Genomic DNA, 16,386 nt, shown 5'->3' with positions numbered 1-16,386 from the left:
GGTGCGGGCGGTCCTTTCCAGCCGTGGCTGCCGGCGCAGGGCTGCAGTCCGGCGCGGGGATCCGCAGAGGGAGTGCCCTGGGGGTTGGTGGGTGGCGGGCGTGCAGCGGGCGGAAGGGAGGCCCGGGGCCCGCGTGGCAGCTCGCTGCGACTGTGCGGAGCCTGGGTGGCGGGCCCGAGCCGGGCCCGCCGCCCTCTTCGGGTTATCGCTTCTCGGCCTTTTGGCTAAGATCAAGTGTAGTTCCCTTCGGACAGGGGGGGGACTATGCTGATCCTCTGGCCTTAGGGTTCGGGAAAGCACGAAGCCCGAGGTGCTTAAATTGCCCTGACGCAAGTCGGAGTTACCGTGTGCAGACTTGCACGCCGCTGCACACGGTAAATGCACATTTTTTGCACCGGCGGATCTTCACACTCCCTCCATCGCACCATCAGGGCATGGAGTGGAATTTATTTTTGAACCTGGCTGGGTCAGTCATGACCCGCCCCTAAATTATTTATTTATTTATCACAATGTGTTTAAGCACGTGTGCCCATTAATTTTGATTGGATTTTCACGGTCACCAAACCTTTTAGCGAGGCCACGTTCACGATTTGGTTTTTCGATTTGGCACTTTTGTTTTCGGACACTACCTTTTGGTAGTGAAGCCAAGGGGGCTACTTCCCGATGGGAGTGCCCCATGGCAATGGGGTCTCACCCTTCGGGGAGAGTCCTAAGATCTGACCCTCCCATGGGGGGGGGGAGGAATTTGTCTGGGTTCCCCTTGTGGGGACCCAGTTTCGTATATGGCTTCTGCTGCCTCTTTGGAGCACAGAACGCATCACCCAAAGGAGCACGCACCTCGGGCTTCAAAAAAAAAAAAAAAAAAAAAAAAAAAAAAAAAAAAAAAAAAAATCTGTTCTTATCAGTTTAATATCTGATACGTCCCCTATCTGGGGACCATATATTAAATGGATTTTTAGAACAGGGAGATGGAAGAAGAGCTTGCTCTGTCCACTCCACGCATTGACCTGGTATTGCAGTACCTCCAGGACCGGTGCACCTCTCTTATCAGTGACCAAAAGCAGAACCCAACCCAACCCAGCAAAGCAAAGCAAATCCGAGCGGAGCAACGATCCGAGGAAGGGCCGAGCGACCCGGGGAGCAGCGGCAGCAGTCCAGGGTCGGTCGGCCGGTGGGTCGGTTGCTTCCTTCCTTCCTTTCTTTCCTCCCAGCTCGTCGCTGTTGCAGGCCAGTGAGTGCGTGCGTGCCTCTTGGTCGCGACACGTCACGTCACTGAAGTGTGCTGCGGTAATGTCCGTCGGAACGTAATGTAACTGTGTGTGTGTGTGTGTGTGTGTGTGTGTGTGTGTGGCCTTGGTCATGAAGGCCCATGCCGGTTGAGGGTGCATTGAAGGATTAAAGCGCTAGTGTGTTTGGTTGCTTGAAGGTTAGCGTGGCCAGCTGACGGTTGTGCTGCAGCGGCTGCAGCTGCTGCCTGGCTCCTGTGGTTCTTTTGCATGCCTTGGTTTGTGTCTCCCTCTGATGGTGGCTGACGAGGGCGAGGACGAGAGAGAGTGAGCGAGTGTTTGTCCCAGCAGCAGCAGTAGCGGTTAAGAGGATTAGATGAGATGAGAGGAGATGAGATTAGAGTAAGGACTGCTACGTCTGTCAGGTGCTTAGCAGCCGATCTCGTTGAGCGGGAGGCGGAGGTGCGAACTGCCCCCCCCCCCCCCTGGGGGCGGAGCCATGCAAATGTTTCAGGCCGCGCCGCCACGATCCCGGCGGGCCTCGTCGAGACAGAGGGCGGGCGGGCGGGCAGGCAGGAGACGGAGAGAGGGGAGAGTGTGCGAGCCGGTGGTGCTCGGCTTGGACGCAGGGGTGGTGCGGGCGGTCCTTTCCAGCCGTGGCTGCCGGCGCAGGGCTGCAGTCCGGCGCGGGGATCCGCAGAGGGAGTGCCCTGGGGGTTGGTGGGTGGCGGGCGTGCAGCGGGCGGAAGGGAGGCCCGGGGCCCGCGTGGCAGCTCGCTGCGACTGTGCGGAGCCTGGGTGGCGGGCCCGAGCCGGGCCCGCCGCCCTCTTCGGGTTATCGCTTCTCGGCCTTTTGGCTAAGATCAAGTGTAGTTCCCTTCGGACAGGGGGGGGACTATGCTGATCCTCTGGCCTTAGGGTTCGGGAAAGCACGAAGCCCGAGGTGCTTAAATTGCCCTGACACAAGTCGGAGTTACCGTGTGCAGACTTGCACGCCGCTGCACACGGTAAATGCACATTTTTTGCACCGGCGGATCTTCACACTCCCTCCATCGCACCATCAGGGCATGGAGTGGAATTTATTTTTGAACCTGGCTGGGTCAGTCATGGCCCGCCCCTAAATTATTTATTTATTTATCACAATGTGTTTAAGCACGTGTGCCCATTAATTTCGATTGGATTTTCACGGTCACCAAACCTTAAAGCGAGGCCACGTTCACGATTTCGGTTTTTCGATTTGGCACTTTTGTTTTCGGACACTATCTTTCGGTAGTGAAGCCAAGGGGGCTACTTCCCGATGGGAGTGCCCCATGGCGATGGGGTCTCACCCTTCGGGGAGAGTCCTAAGATCCGACCCTCCCATGGGGGGGGGGAGGAATTTGTCTGGGTTCCCCTTGTGGGGACCCAGTTTCGTATATGGCTTCCGCTGCCTCTTAGGAGCACGGAAAGCAGCACCCAAAGGAGCACGCACCTCGGGCTTCAAAAAAAAAAAAAAAAAAAAAAAAAAAAAAAATCTGTTCTTATCAGTTTAATATCTGATACGTCCCCTATCTGGGGACCATATATTAAATGGATTTTTAGAACAGGGAGATGGAAGAAGAGCTTGCTCTGTCCACTCCACGCATTGACCTGGTATTGCAGTACCTCCAGGACCGGTGCACCTCTCTTATCAGTGACCAAAAGCAGAACCCAACCCAACCCAGCAAAGCAAAGCAAATCCGAGCGGAGCAACGATCCGAGGAAGGGCCGAGCGACCCGGGGAGCAGCGGCAGCAGTCCAGGGTCGGTCGGCCGGTGGGTCGGTTGCTTCCTTCCTTCCTTTCTTTCCTCCCAGCTCGTCGCTGTTGCAGGCCAGTGAGTGCGTGCGTGCCTCTTGGTCGCGACACGTCACGTCACTGAAGTGTGCTGCGGTAATGTCCGTCGGAACGTAATGTAACTGTGTGTGTGTGTGTGTGTGTGTGTGTGTGTGTGTGGCCTTGGTCATGAAGGCCCATGCCGGTTGAGGGTGCATTGAAGGATTAAAGCGCTAGTGTGTTTGGTTGCTTGAAGGTTAGCGTGGCCAGCTGACGGTTGTGCTGCAGCGGCTGCAGCTGCTGCCTGGCTCCTGTGGTTCTTTTGCATGCCTTGGTTTGTGTCTCCCTCTGATGGTGGCTGACGAGGGCGAGGACGAGAGAGAGTGAGCGAGTGTTTGTCCCAGCAGCAGCAGTAGCGGTTAAGAGGATTAGATGAGATGAGAGGAGATGAGATTAGAGTAAGGACTGCTACGTCTGTCAGGTGCTTAGCAGCCGATCTCGTTGAGCGGGAGGCGGAGGTGCGAACTGCCCCCCCCCCCCCCTGGGGGCGGAGCCATGCAAATGTTTCAGGCCGCGCCGCCACGATCCCGGCGGGCCTCGTCGAGACAGAGGGCGGGCGGGCGGGCAGGCAGGAGACGGAGAGAGGGGAGAGTGTGCGAGCCGGTGGTGCTCGGCTTGGACGCAGGGGTGGTGCGGGCGGTCCTTTCCAGCCGTGGCTGCCGGCGCAGGGCTGCAGTCCGGCGCGGGGATCCGCAGAGGGAGTGCCCTGGGGGTTGGTGGGTGGCGGGCGTGCAGCGGGCGGAAGGGAGGCCCGGGGCCCGCGTGGCAGCTCGCTGCGACTGTGCGGAGCCTGGGTGGCGGGCCCGAGCCGGGCCCGCCGCCCTCTTCGGGTTATCGCTTCTCGGCCTTTTGGCTAAGATCAAGTGTAGTATCTGTTCTTATCAGTTTAATATCTGATACGTCCCCTATCTGGGGACCATATATTAAATGGATTTTTAGAACAGGGAGATGGAAGAAGAGCTTGCTCTGTCCACTCCACGCATTGACCTGGTATTGCAGTACCTCCAGGACCGGTGCACCTCTCTTATCAGTGACCAAAAGCAGAACCCAACCCAACCCAGCAAAGCAAAGCAAATCCGAGCGGAGCAACGATCCGAGGAAGGGCCGAGCGACCCGGGGAGCAGCGGCAGCAGTCCAGGGTCGGTCGGCCGGTGGGTCGGTTGCTTCCTTCCTTCCTTTCTTTCCTCCCAGCTCGTCGCTGTTGCAGGCCAGTGAGTGCGTGCGTGCCTCTTGGTCGCGACACGTCACGTCACTGAAGTGTGCTGCGGTAATGTCCGTCGGAACGTAATGTAACTGTGTGTGTGTGTGTGTGTGTGTGTGTGTGTGTGTGGCCTTGGTCATGAAGGCCCATGCCGGTTGAGGGTGCATTGAAGGATTAAAGCGCTAGTGTGTTTGGTTGCTTGAAGGTTAGCGTGGCCAGCTGACGGTTGTGCTGCAGCGGCTGCAGCTGCTGCCTGGCTCCTGTGGTTCTTTTGCATGCCTTGGTTTGTGTCTCCCTCTGATGGTGGCTGACGAGGGCGAGGACGAGAGAGAGTGAGCGAGTGTTTGTCCCAGCAGCAGCAGTAGCGGTTAAGAGGATTAGATGAGATGAGAGGAGATGAGATTAGAGTAAGGACTGCTACGTCTGTCAGGTGCTTAGCAGCCGATCTCGTTGAGCGGGAGGCGGAGGTGCGAACTGCCCCCCCCCCCCTGGGGGCGGAGCCATGCAAATGTTTCAGGCCGCGCCGCCACGATCCCGGCGGGCCTCGTCGAGACAGAGGGCGGGCGGGCGGGCAGGCAGGAGACGGAGAGAGGGGAGAGTGTGCGAGCCGGTGGTGCTCGGCTTGGACGCAGGGGTGGTGCGGGCGGTCCTTTCCAGCCGTGGCTGCCGGCGCAGGGCTGCAGTCCGGCGCGGGGATCCGCAGAGGGAGTGCCCTGGGGGTTGGTGGGTGGCGGGCGTGCAGCGGGCGGAAGGGAGGCCCGGGGCCCGCGTGGCAGCTCGCTGCGACTGTGCGGAGCCTGGGTGGCGGGCCCGAGCCGGGCCCGCCGCCCTCTTCGGGTTATCGCTTCTCGGCCTTTTGGCTAAGATCAAGTGTAGTATCTGTTCTTATCAGTTTAATATCTGATACGTCCCCTATCTGGGGACCATATATTAAATGGATTTTTAGAACAGGGAGATGGAAGAAGAGCTTGCTCTGTCCACTCCACGCATTGACCTGGTATTGCAGTACCTCCAGGACCGGTGCACCTCTCTTATCAGTGACCAAAAGCAGAACCCAACCCAACCCAGCAAAGCAAAGCAAATCCGAGCGGAGCAACGATCCGAGGAAGGGCCGAGCGACCCGGGGAGCAGCGGCAGCAGTCCAGGGTCGGTCGGCCGGTGGGTCGGTTGCTTCCTTCCTTCCTTTCTTTCCTCCCAGCTCGTCGCTGTTGCAGGCCAGTGAGTGCGTGCGTGCCTCTTGGTCGCGACACGTCACGTCACTGAAGTGTGCTGCGGTAATGTCCGTCGGAACGTAATGTAACTGTGTGTGTGTGTGTGTGTGTGTGTGTGTGTGTGTGGCCTTGGTCATGAAGGCCCATGCCGGTTGAGGGTGCATTGAAGGATTAAAGCGCTAGTGTGTTTGGTTGCTTGAAGGTTAGCGTGGCCAGCTGACGGTTGTGCTGCAGCGGCTGCAGCTGCTGCCTGGCTCCTGTGGTTCTTTTGCATGCCTTGGTTTGTGTCTCCCTCTGATGGTGGCTGACGAGGGCGAGGACGAGAGAGAGTGAGCGAGTGTTTGTCCCAGCAGCAGCAGTAGCGGTTAAGAGGATTAGATGAGATGAGAGGAGATGAGATTAGAGTAAGGACTGCTACGTCTGTCAGGTGCTTAGCAGCCGATCTCGTTGAGCGGGAGGCGGAGGTGCGAACTGCCCCCCCCCCCCCTGGGGGCGGAGCCATGCAAATGTTTCAGGCCGCGCCGCCACGATCCCGGCGGGCCTCGTCGAGACAGAGGGCGGGCGGGCGGGCAGGCAGGAGACGGAGAGAGGGGAGAGTGTGCGAGCCGGTGGTGCTCGGCTTGGACGCAGGGGTGGTGCGGGCGGTCCTTTCCAGCCGTGGCTGCCGGCGCAGGGCTGCAGTCCGGCGCGGGGATCCGCAGAGGGAGTGCCCTGGGGGTTGGTGGGTGGCGGGCGTGCAGCGGGCGGAAGGGAGGCCCGGGGCCCGCGTGGCAGCTCGCTGCGACTGTGCGGAGCCTGGGTGGCGGGCCCGAGCCGGGCCCGCCGCCCTCTTCGGGTTATCGCTTCTCGGCCTTTTGGCTAAGATCAAGTGTAGTATCTGTTCTTATCAGTTTAATATCTGATACGTCCCCTATCTGGGGACCATATATTAAATGGATTTTTAGAACAGGGAGATGGAAGAAGAGCTTGCTCTGTCCACTCCACGCATTGACCTGGTATTGCAGTACCTCCAGGACCGGTGCACCTCTCTTATCAGTGACCAAAAGCAGAACCCAACCCAACCCAGCAAAGCAAAGCAAATCCGAGCGGAGCAACGATCCGAGGAAGGGCCGAGCGACCCGGGGAGCAGCGGCAGCAGTCCAGGGTCGGTCGGCCGGTGGGTCGGTTGCTTCCTTCCTTCCTTTCTTTCCTCCCAGCTCGTCGCTGTTGCAGGCCAGTGAGTGCGTGCGTGCCTCTTGGTCGCGACACGTCACGTCACTGAAGTGTGCTGCGGTAATGTCCGTCGGAACGTAATGTAACTGTGTGTGTGTGTGTGTGTGTGTGTGTGTGTGTGTGGCCTTGGTCATGAAGGCCCATGCCGGTTGAGGGTGCATTGAAGGATTAAAGCGCTAGTGTGTTTGGTTGCTTGAAGGTTAGCGTGGCCAGCTGACGGTTGTGCTGCAGCGGCTGCAGCTGCTGCCTGGCTCCTGTGGTTCTTTTGCATGCCTTGGTTTGTGTCTCCCTCTGATGGTGGCTGACGAGGGCGAGGACGAGAGAGAGTGAGCGAGTGTTTGTCCCAGCAGCAGCAGTAGCGGTTAAGAGGATTAGATGAGATGAGAGGAGATGAGATTAGAGTAAGGACTGCTACGTCTGTCAGGTGCTTAGCAGCCGATCTCGTTGAGCGGGAGGCGGAGGTGCGAACTGCCCCCCCCCCCCCTGGGGGCGGAGCCATGCAAATGTTTCAGGCCGCGCCGCCACGATCCCGGCGGGCCTCGTCGAGACAGAGGGCGGGCGGGCGGGCAGGCAGGAGACGGAGAGAGGGGAGAGTGTGCGAGCCGGTGGTGCTCGGCTTGGACGCAGGGGTGGTGCGGGCGGTCCTTTCCAGCCGTGGCTGCCGGCGCAGGGCTGCAGTCCGGCGCGGGGATCCGCAGAGGGAGTGCCCTGGGGGTTGGTGGGTGGCGGGCGTGCAGCGGGCGGAAGGGAGGCCCGGGGCCCGCGTGGCAGCTCGCTGCGACTGTGCGGAGCCTGGGTGGCGGGCCCGAGCCGGGCCCGCCGCCCTCTTCGGGTTATCGCTTCTCGGCCTTTTGGCTAAGATCAAGTGTAGTATCTGTTCTTATCAGTTTAATATCTGATACGTCCCCTATCTGGGGACCATATATTAAATGGATTTTTAGAACAGGGAGATGGAAGAAGAGCTTGCTCTGTCCACTCCACGCATTGACCTGGTATTGCAGTACCTCCAGGACCGGTGCACCTCTCTTATCAGTGACCAAAAGCAGAACCCAACCCAACCCAGCAAAGCAAAGCAAATCCGAGCGGAGCAACGATCCGAGGAAGGGCCGAGCGACCCGGGGAGCAGCGGCAGCAGTCCAGGGTCGGTCGGCCGGTGGGTCGGTTGCTTCCTTCCTTCCTTTCTTTCCTCCCAGCTCGTCGCTGTTGCAGGCCAGTGAGTGCGTGCGTGCCTCTTGGTCGCGACACGTCACGTCACTGAAGTGTGCTGCGGTAATGTCCGTCGGAACGTAATGTAACTGTGTGTGTGTGTGTGTGTGTGTGTGTGTGTGTGTGGCCTTGGTCATGAAGGCCCATGCCGGTTGAGGGTGCATTGAAGGATTAAAGCGCTAGTGTGTTTGGTTGCTTGAAGGTTAGCGTGGCCAGCTGACGGTTGTGCTGCAGCGGCTGCAGCTGCTGCCTGGCTCCTGTGGTTCTTTTGCATGCCTTGGTTTGTGTCTCCCTCTGATGGTGGCTGACGAGGGCGAGGACGAGAGAGAGTGAGCGAGTGTTTGTCCCAGCAGCAGCAGTAGCGGTTAAGAGGATTAGATGAGATGAGAGGAGATGAGATTAGAGTAAGGACTGCTACGTCTGTCAGGTGCTTAGCAGCCGATCTCGTTGAGCGGGAGGCGGAGGTGCGAACTGCCCCCCCCCCCCCTGGGGGCGGAGCCATGCAAATGTTTCAGGCCGCGCCGCCACGATCCCGGCGGGCCTCGTCGAGACAGAGGGCGGGCGGGCGGGCAGGCAGGAGACGGAGAGAGGGGAGAGTGTGCGAGCCGGTGGTGCTCGGCTTGGACGCAGGGGTGGTGCGGGCGGTCCTTTCCAGCCGTGGCTGCCGGCGCAGGGCTGCAGTCCGGCGCGGGGATCCGCAGAGGGAGTGCCCTGGGGGTTGGTGGGTGGCGGGCGTGCAGCGGGCGGAAGGGAGGCCCGGGGCCCGCGTGGCAGCTCGCTGCGACTGTGCGGAGCCTGGGTGGCGGGCCCGAGCCGGGCCCGCCGCCCTCTTCGGGTTATCGCTTCTCGGCCTTTTGGCTAAGATCAAGTGTAGTATCTGTTCTTATCAGTTTAATATCTGATACGTCCCCTATCTGGGGACCATATATTAAATGGATTTTTAGAACAGGGAGATGGAAGAAGAGCTTGCTCTGTCCACTCCACGCATTGACCTGGTATTGCAGTACCTCCAGGACCGGTGCACCTCTCTTATCAGTGACCAAAAGCAGAACCCAACCCAACCCAGCAAAGCAAAGCAAATCCGAGCGGAGCAACGATCCGAGGAAGGGCCGAGCGACCCGGGGAGCAGCGGCAGCAGTCCAGGGTCGGTCGGCCGGTGGGTCGGTTGCTTCCTTCCTTCCTTTCTTTCCTCCCAGCTCGTCGCTGTTGCAGGCCAGTGAGTGCGTGCGTGCCTCTTGGTCGCGACACGTCACGTCACTGAAGTGTGCTGCGGTAATGTCCGTCGGAACGTAATGTAACTGTGTGTGTGTGTGTGTGTGTGTGTGTGTGTGTGTGGCCTTGGTCATGAAGGCCCATGCCGGTTGAGGGTGCATTGAAGGATTAAAGCGCTAGTGTGTTTGGTTGCTTGAAGGTTAGCGTGGCCAGCTGACGGTTGTGCTGCAGCGGCTGCAGCTGCTGCCTGGCTCCTGTGGTTCTTTTGCATGCCTTGGTTTGTGTCTCCCTCTGATGGTGGCTGACGAGGGCGAGGACGAGAGAGAGTGAGCGAGTGTTTGTCCCAGCAGCAGCAGTAGCGGTTAAGAGGATTAGATGAGATGAGAGGAGATGAGATTAGAGTAAGGACTGCTACGTCTGTCAGGTGCTTAGCAGCCGATCTCGTTGAGCGGGAGGCGGAGGTGCGAACTGCCCCCCCCCCCCCTGGGGGCGGAGCCATGCAAATGTTTCAGGCCGCGCCGCCACGATCCCGGCGGGCCTCGTCGAGACAGAGGGCGGGCGGGCGGGCAGGCAGGAGACGGAGAGAGGGGAGAGTGTGCGAGCCGGTGGTGCTCGGCTTGGACGCAGGGGTGGTGCGGGCGGTCCTTTCCAGCCGTGGCTGCCGGCGCAGGGCTGCAGTCCGGCGCGGGGATCCGCAGAGGGAGTGCCCTGGGGGTTGGTGGGTGGCGGGCGTGCAGCGGGCGGAAGGGAGGCCCGGGGCCCGCGTGGCAGCTCGCTGCGACTGTGCGGAGCCTGGGTGGCGGGCCCGAGCCGGGCCCGCCGCCCTCTTCGGGTTATCGCTTCTCGGCCTTTTGGCTAAGATCAAGTGTAGTATCTGTTCTTATCAGTTTAATATCTGATACGTCCCCTATCTGGGGACCATATATTAAATGGATTTTTAGAACAGGGAGATGGAAGAAGAGCTTGCTCTGTCCACTCCACGCATTGACCTGGTATTGCAGTACCTCCAGGACCGGTGCACCTCTCTTATCAGTGACCAAAAGCAGAACCCAACCCAACCCAGCAAAGCAAAGCAAATCCGAGCGGAGCAACGATCCGAGGAAGGGCCGAGCGACCCGGGGAGCAGCGGCAGCAGTCCAGGGTCGGTCGGCCGGTGGGTCGGTTGCTTCCTTCCTTCCTTTCTTTCCTCCCAGCTCGTCGCTGTTGCAGGCCAGTGAGTGCGTGCGTGCCTCTTGGTCGCGACACGTCACGTCACTGAAGTGTGCTGCGGTAATGTCCGTCGGAACGTAATGTAACTGTGTGTGTGTGTGTGTGTGTGTGTGTGTGTGTGTGGCCTTGGTCATGAAGGCCCATGCCGGTTGAGGGTGCATTGAAGGATTAAAGCGCTAGTGTGTTTGGTTGCTTGAAGGTTAGCGTGGCCAGCTGACGGTTGTGCTGCAGCGGCTGCAGCTGCTGCCTGGCTCCTGTGGTTCTTTTGCATGCCTTGGTTTGTGTCTCCCTCTGATGGTGGCTGACGAGGGCGAGGACGAGAGAGAGTGAGCGAGTGTTTGTCCCAGCAGCAGCAGTAGCGGTTAAGAGGATTAGATGAGATGAGAGGAGATGAGATTAGAGTAAGGACTGCTACGTCTGTCAGGTGCTTAGCAGCCGATCTCGTTGAGCGGGAGGCGGAGGTGCGAACTGCCCCCCCCCCCCCTGGGGGCGGAGCCATGCAAATGTTTCAGGCCGCGCCGCCACGATCCCGGCGGGCCTCGTCGAGACAGAGGGCGGGCGGGCGGGCAGGCAGGAGACGGAGAGAGGGGAGAGTGTGCGAGCCGGTGGTGCTCGGCTTGGACGCAGGGGTGGTGCGGGCGGTCCTTTCCAGCCGTGGCTGCCGGCGCAGGGCTGCAGTCCGGCGCGGGGATCCGCAGAGGGAGTGCCCTGGGGGTTGGTGGGTGGCGGGCGTGCAGCGGGCGGAAGGGAGGCCCGGGGCCCGCGTGGCAGCTCGCTGCGACTGTGCGGAGCCTGGGTGGCGGGCCCGAGCCGGGCCCGCCGCCCTCTTCGGGTTATCGCTTCTCGGCCTTTTGGCTAAGATCAAGTGTAGTATCTGTTCTTATCAGTTTAATATCTGATACGTCCCCTATCTGGGGACCATATATTAAATGGATTTTTAGAACAGGGAGATGGAAGAAGAGCTTGCTCTGTCCACTCCACGCATTGACCTGGTATTGCAGTACCTCCAGGACCGGTGCACCTCTCTTATCAGTGACCAAAAGCAGAACCCGACACAGCACAGCACAGCACAGCACAGCACAGCACAGCACAGCACAGCACAGCACAGCACAGCACAGCACAGCACAGCACAGCACAGCAAAACCGAGCAGAGCAGCGATCCGAGGAAGGGCCGAGCGACCCGGGGAGCAGCGGCAGCAGTCCAGGGTCGGTCGGCCGGTGGGTCGGTTGCTTCCTTCCTTCCTTTCTTTCCTCCCAGCTCGTCGCTGTTGCAGGCCAGTGAGTGCGTGCGTGCGTGCGTGCGTGCCTCTTGGTCGCGACACGTCACGTCACTGAAGCGTGCTGCGGTAATGTCCGTCGGAACGTAATGTAACTGTGTGTGTGTGTGTGTGTGTGTGTGTGTGTGTGTGTGTGTGTGTGTGTGTGTGTGTGTGTGTGTGTGTGTGTGTGGCCTTGGTCATGAAGGCCCATGCCGGTTGAGGGTGCATTGAAGGATTAAAGCGCTAGTGTGTTTGGTTGCTTGAAGGTTAGCGTGGCCAGCTGACGGTTGTGCTGCAGCGGCTGCAGCTGCTGCCTGGCTCCTGTGGTTCTTTTGCATGCCTTGGTTTGTGTCTCCCTCTGATGGTGGCTGACGAGGGCGAGGACGAGAGAGAGTGAGCGAGTGTTTGTCCCAGCAGCAGCAGTAGCGGTTAAGAGGATTAGATGAGATGAGAGGAGATGAGATTAGAGTAAGGACTGCTACGTCTGTCAGGTGCTTAGCAGCCGATCTCGTTGAGCGGGAGGCGGAGGTGCGAACTGCCCCCCCCCCCCCTGGGGGCGGAGCCATGCAAATGTTTCAGGCCGCGCCGCCACGATCCCGGCGGGCCTCGTCGAGACAGAGGGCGGGCGGGCGGGCAGGCAGGAGACGGAGAGAGGGGAGAGTGTGCGAGCCGGTGGTGCTCGGCTTGGACGCAGGGGTGGTGCGGGCGGTCCTTTCCAGCCGTGGCTGCCGGCGCAGGGCTGCAGTCCGGCGCGGGGATCCGCAGAGGGAGTGCCCTGGGGGTTGGTGGGTGGCGGGCGTGCAGCGGGCGGAAGGGAGGCCCGGGGCCCGCGTGGCAGCTCGCTGCGACTGTGCGGAGCCTGGGTGGCGGGCCCGAGCCGGGCCCGCCGCCCTCTTCGGGTTATCGCTTCTCGGCCTTTTGGCTAAGATCAAGTGTAGTATCTGTTCTTATCAGTTTAATATCTGATACGTCCCCTATCTGGGGACCATATATTAAATGGATTTTTAGAACAGGGAGATGGAAGAAGAGCTTGCTCTGTCCACTCCACGCATTGACCTGGTATTGCAGTACCTCCAGGACCGGTGCACCTCTCTTATCAGTGACCAAAAGCAGAACCCGACACAGCACAGCACAGCACAGCACAGCACAGCACAGCACAGCACAGCACAGCACAGCACAGCACAGCACAGCACAGCAAAACCGAGCAGAGCAGCGATCCGAGGAAGGGCCGAGCGACCCGGGGAGCAGCGGCAGCAGTCCAGGGTCGGTCGGCCGGTGGGTCGGTTGCTTCCTTCCTTCCTTTCTTTCCTCCCAGCTCGTCGCTGTTGCAGGCCAGTGAGTGCGTGCGTGCGTGCGTGCGTGCCTCTTGGTCGCGACACGTCACGTCACTGAAGCGTGCTGCGGTAATGTCCGTCGGAACGTAATGTAACTGTGTGTGTGTGTGTGTGTGTGTGTGTGTGTGTGTGTGTGTGTGTGTGTGTGTGTGTGTGTGTGTGGCCTTGGTCATGAAGGCCCATGCCGGTTGAGGGTGCATTGAAGGATTAAAGCGCTAGTGTGTTTGGTTGCTTGAAGGTTAGCGTGGCCAGCTGACGGTTGTGCTGCAGCGGCTGCAGCTGCTGCCTGGCTCCTGTGGTTCTTTTGCATGCCTTGGTTTGTGTCTCCCTCTGATGGTGGCTGACGAGGGCGAGGACGAGAGAGAGTGAGCGAGTGTTTGTCCCAGCAGCAGCAGTAGCGGTTAAGAGGATTAGATGAGATGAGAGGAGATGAGATTAGAGTAAGGACTGCTACGTCTGTCAGGTGCTTAGCAGCCGATCTCGTTGAGCGGGAGGCGGAGGTGCGAACTGCCCCCCCCCCCCTGGGGGCGGAGCCATGCAAATGTTTCAGGCCGCGCCGCCACGATCCCGGCGGGCCTCGTCGAGACAGAGGGCGGGCGGGCGGGCAGGCAGGAGACGGAGAGAGGGGAGAGTGTGCGAGCCGGTGGTGCTCGGCTTGGACGCAGGGGTGGTGCGGGCGGTCCTTTCCAGCCGTGGCTGCCGGCGCAGGGCTGCAGTCCGGCGCGGGGATCCGCAGAGGGAGTGCCCTGGGGGTTGGTGGGTGGCGGGCGTGCAGCGGGCGGAAGGGAGGCCCGGGGCCCGCGTGGCAGCTCGCTGCGACTGTGCGGAGCCTGGGTGGCGGGCCCGAGCCGGGCCCGCCGCCCTCTTCGGGTTATCGCTTCTCGGCCTTTTGGCTAAGATCAAGTGTAGTTCCCTTCGGACAGGGGGGGGGACTATGCTGATCCTCTGGCCTTAGGGTTCGGGAAAGCACGAAGCCCGAGGTGCTTAAATTGCCCTGACGCAAGTCGGAGTTACCGTGTGCAGACTTGCACGCCGCTGCACACGGTAAATGCACATTTTTTGCACCGGCGGATCTTCACACTCCCTCCATCGCACCATCAGGGCATGGAGTGGAATTTATTTTTGAACCTGGCTGGGTCAGTCATGGCCCGCCCCTAAATTATTTATTTATTTATCACAATGTGTTTTAAGCACGTGTGCCCATTAATTTCGATTGGATTTTCACGGTCACCAAACCTTCAAGCGAGGCCACGTTCACGATTTGGTTTTTCGATTTGGCACTTTTGTTTTCGGACACTATCTTTCGGTAGTGAAGCCAAGGGGGCTACTTCCCGATGGGAGTGCCCCATGGCGATGGGGTCTCACCCTTCGGGGAGAGTCCTAAGATCCGACCCTCCCATGGGGGGGGGGAGGAATTTGTCTGGGTTCCCCTTGTGGGGACCCAGTTTCGTATATGGCTTCCGCTGCCTCTTAGGAGCACGGAAAGCAGCACCCAAAGGAGCACGCACCTCGGGCTTCACAAAAAAAAAAAAAAAAAAAATCTGTTCTTATCAGTTTAATATCTGATACGTCCCCTATCTGGGGACCATATATTAAATGGATTTTTAGAACAGGGAGATGGAAGAAGAGCTTGCTCTGTCCACTCCACGCATTGACCTGGTATTGCAGTACCTCCAGGACCGGTGCACCTCTCTTATCAGTGACCAAAAGCAGAACCCGACACAGCACAGCACAGCACAGCACAGCACAGCACAGCACAGCACAGCACAGCACAGCACAGCACAGCAAAACCGAGCAGAGCAGCGATCCGAGGAAGGGCCGAGCGACCCGGGGAGCAGCGGCAGCAGTCCAGGGTCGGTCGGCCGGTGGGTCGGTTGCTTCCTTCCTTCCTTTCTTTCCTCCCAGCTCGTCGCTGTTGCAGGCCAGTGAGTGCGTGCGTGCGTGCGTGCGTGCCTCTTGGTCGCGACACGTCACGTCACTGAAGCGTGCTGCGGTAATGTCCGTCGGAACGTAATGTAACTGTGTGTGTGTGTGTGTGTGTGTGTGTGTGTGTGTGTGTGTGTGTGTGTGTGTGTGTGTGTGTGTGTGTGTGTGGCCTTGGTCATGAAGGCCCATGCCGGTTGAGGGTGCATTGAAGGATTAAAGCGCTAGTGTGTTTGGTTGCTTGAAGGTTAGCGTGGCCAGCTGACGGTTGTGCTGCAGCGGCTGCAGCTGCTGCCTGGCTCCTGTGGTTCTTTTGCATGCCTTGGTTTGTGTCTCCCTCTGATGGTGGCTGACGAGGGCGAGGACGAGAGAGAGTGAGCGAGTGTTTGTCCCAGCAGCAGCAGTAGCGGTTAAGAGGATTAGATGAGATGAGAGGAGATGAGATTAGAGTAAGGACTGCTACGTCTGTCAGGTGCTTAGCAGCCGATCTCGTTGAGCGGGAGGCGGAGGTGCGAACTGCCCCCCCCCCCCCTGGGGGCGGAGCCATGCAAATGTTTCAGGCCGCGCCGCCACGATCCCGGCGGGCCTCGTCGAGACAGAGGGCGGGCGGGCGGGCAGGCAGGAGACGGAGAGAGGGGAGAGTGTGCGAGCCGGTGGTGCTCGGCTTGGACGCAGGGGTGGTGCGGGCGGTCCTTTCCAGCCGTGGCTGCCGGCGCAGGGCTGCAGTCCGGCGCGGGGATCCGCAGAGGGAGTGCCCTGGGGGTTGGTGGGTGGCGGGCGTGCAGCGGGCGGAAGGGAGGCCCGGGGCCCGCGTGGCAGCTCGCTGCGACTGTGCGGAGCCTGGGTGGCGGGCCCGAGCCGGGCCCGCCGCCCTCTTCGGGTTATCGCTTCTCGGCCTTTTGGCTAAGATCAAGTGTAGTATCTGTTCTTATCAGTTTAATATCTGATACGTCCCCTATCTGGGGACCATATATTAAATGGATTTTTAGAACAGGGAGATGGAAGAAGAGCTTGCTCTGTCCACTCCACGCATTGACCTGGTATTGCAGTACCTCCAGGACCGGTGCACCTCTCTTATCAGTGACCAAAAGCAGAACCCAACCCAACCCAGCAAAGCAAAGCAAATCCGAGCGGAGCAACGATCCGAGGAAGGGCCGAGCGACCCGGGGAGCAGCGGCAGCAGTCCAGGGTCGGTCGGCCGGTGGGTCGGTTGCTTCCTTCCTTCCTTTCTTTCCTCCCAGCTCGTCGCTGTTGCAGGCCAGTGAGTGCGTGCGTGCGTGCGTGCGTGCCTCTTGGTCGCGACACGTCACGTCACTGAAGCGTGCTGCGGTAATGTCCGTCGGAACGTAATGTAACTGTGTGTGTGTGTGTGTGTGTGTGTGTGTGTGTGTGTGTGTGTGTGTGTGTGTGTGTGTGTGTGTGTGTGTGTGTGGCCTTGGTCATGAAGGCCCATGCCGGTTGAGGGTGCATTGAAGGATTAAAGCGCTAGTGTGTTTGGTTGCTTGAAGGTTAGCGTGGCCAGCTGACGGTTGTGCTGCAGC

At 59.8% G+C, this 16,386-nt stretch overlaps 11 non-coding genes and 1 pseudogene across 11 annotated transcripts; all 12 read left to right on the top strand.

Annotated features, from left to right (window-relative positions):
* The first annotated feature begins 839 nt into the window (after positions 1-839).
* LOC149278533 (U2 spliceosomal RNA) lies at positions 840-1,044 on the top strand (annotated as a pseudogene).
* A 1,655-nt stretch (positions 1,045-2,699) lies between these two features.
* LOC149278532 (U2 spliceosomal RNA) lies at positions 2,700-2,892 on the top strand. The gene has a single exon (XR_016278711.1). It is a non-coding gene; the product is annotated as a U2 spliceosomal RNA (small nuclear RNA).
* A 1,019-nt stretch (positions 2,893-3,911) lies between these two features.
* LOC149278531 (U2 spliceosomal RNA) lies at positions 3,912-4,102 on the top strand. The gene has a single exon (XR_016278715.1). It is a non-coding gene; the product is annotated as a U2 spliceosomal RNA (small nuclear RNA).
* A 1,017-nt stretch (positions 4,103-5,119) lies between these two features.
* LOC149278530 (U2 spliceosomal RNA) lies at positions 5,120-5,310 on the top strand. The gene has a single exon (XR_016278707.1). It is a non-coding gene; the product is annotated as a U2 spliceosomal RNA (small nuclear RNA).
* Positions 5,311-6,328: 1,018 nt separating this feature from the next.
* On the top strand, positions 6,329-6,519 carry LOC149278529 (U2 spliceosomal RNA). The gene has a single exon (XR_016278704.1). It is a non-coding gene; the product is annotated as a U2 spliceosomal RNA (small nuclear RNA).
* Positions 6,520-7,537: 1,018 nt separating this feature from the next.
* On the top strand, positions 7,538-7,728 carry LOC149278528 (U2 spliceosomal RNA). The gene has a single exon (XR_016278702.1). It is a non-coding gene; the product is annotated as a U2 spliceosomal RNA (small nuclear RNA).
* Positions 7,729-8,746: 1,018 nt separating this feature from the next.
* Positions 8,747-8,937, top strand: LOC149278527 (U2 spliceosomal RNA). The gene has a single exon (XR_016278697.1). It is a non-coding gene; the product is annotated as a U2 spliceosomal RNA (small nuclear RNA).
* Positions 8,938-9,955: 1,018 nt separating this feature from the next.
* LOC149278526 (U2 spliceosomal RNA) lies at positions 9,956-10,146 on the top strand. The gene has a single exon (XR_016278691.1). It is a non-coding gene; the product is annotated as a U2 spliceosomal RNA (small nuclear RNA).
* A 1,018-nt stretch (positions 10,147-11,164) lies between these two features.
* Positions 11,165-11,355, top strand: LOC149278525 (U2 spliceosomal RNA). Its single transcript, XR_016278679.1, has one exon. It is a non-coding gene; the product is annotated as a U2 spliceosomal RNA (small nuclear RNA).
* A 1,135-nt stretch (positions 11,356-12,490) lies between these two features.
* Positions 12,491-12,681, top strand: LOC149278524 (U2 spliceosomal RNA). The gene has a single exon (XR_016278668.1). It is a non-coding gene; the product is annotated as a U2 spliceosomal RNA (small nuclear RNA).
* A 1,751-nt stretch (positions 12,682-14,432) lies between these two features.
* On the top strand, positions 14,433-14,615 carry LOC149278523 (U2 spliceosomal RNA). Its single transcript, XR_016278705.1, has one exon. It is a non-coding gene; the product is annotated as a U2 spliceosomal RNA (small nuclear RNA).
* A 1,113-nt stretch (positions 14,616-15,728) lies between these two features.
* On the top strand, positions 15,729-15,919 carry LOC149278522 (U2 spliceosomal RNA). Its single transcript, XR_016278657.1, has one exon. It is a non-coding gene; the product is annotated as a U2 spliceosomal RNA (small nuclear RNA).
* The last annotated feature ends 467 nt before the right edge of the window (positions 15,920-16,386 follow it).

Source organism: Sceloporus occidentalis, unplaced genomic scaffold, assembly GCF_023333645.1.
Source record: "Sceloporus occidentalis isolate IW3139 unplaced genomic scaffold, rSceOcc1.0.p SCAF_188, whole genome shotgun sequence".
Taxonomy (NCBI): Eukaryota; Metazoa; Chordata; class Lepidosauria; order Squamata; family Phrynosomatidae; genus Sceloporus; species Sceloporus occidentalis.
This window is presented reverse-complemented; position numbering and strand designations above follow the sequence as displayed.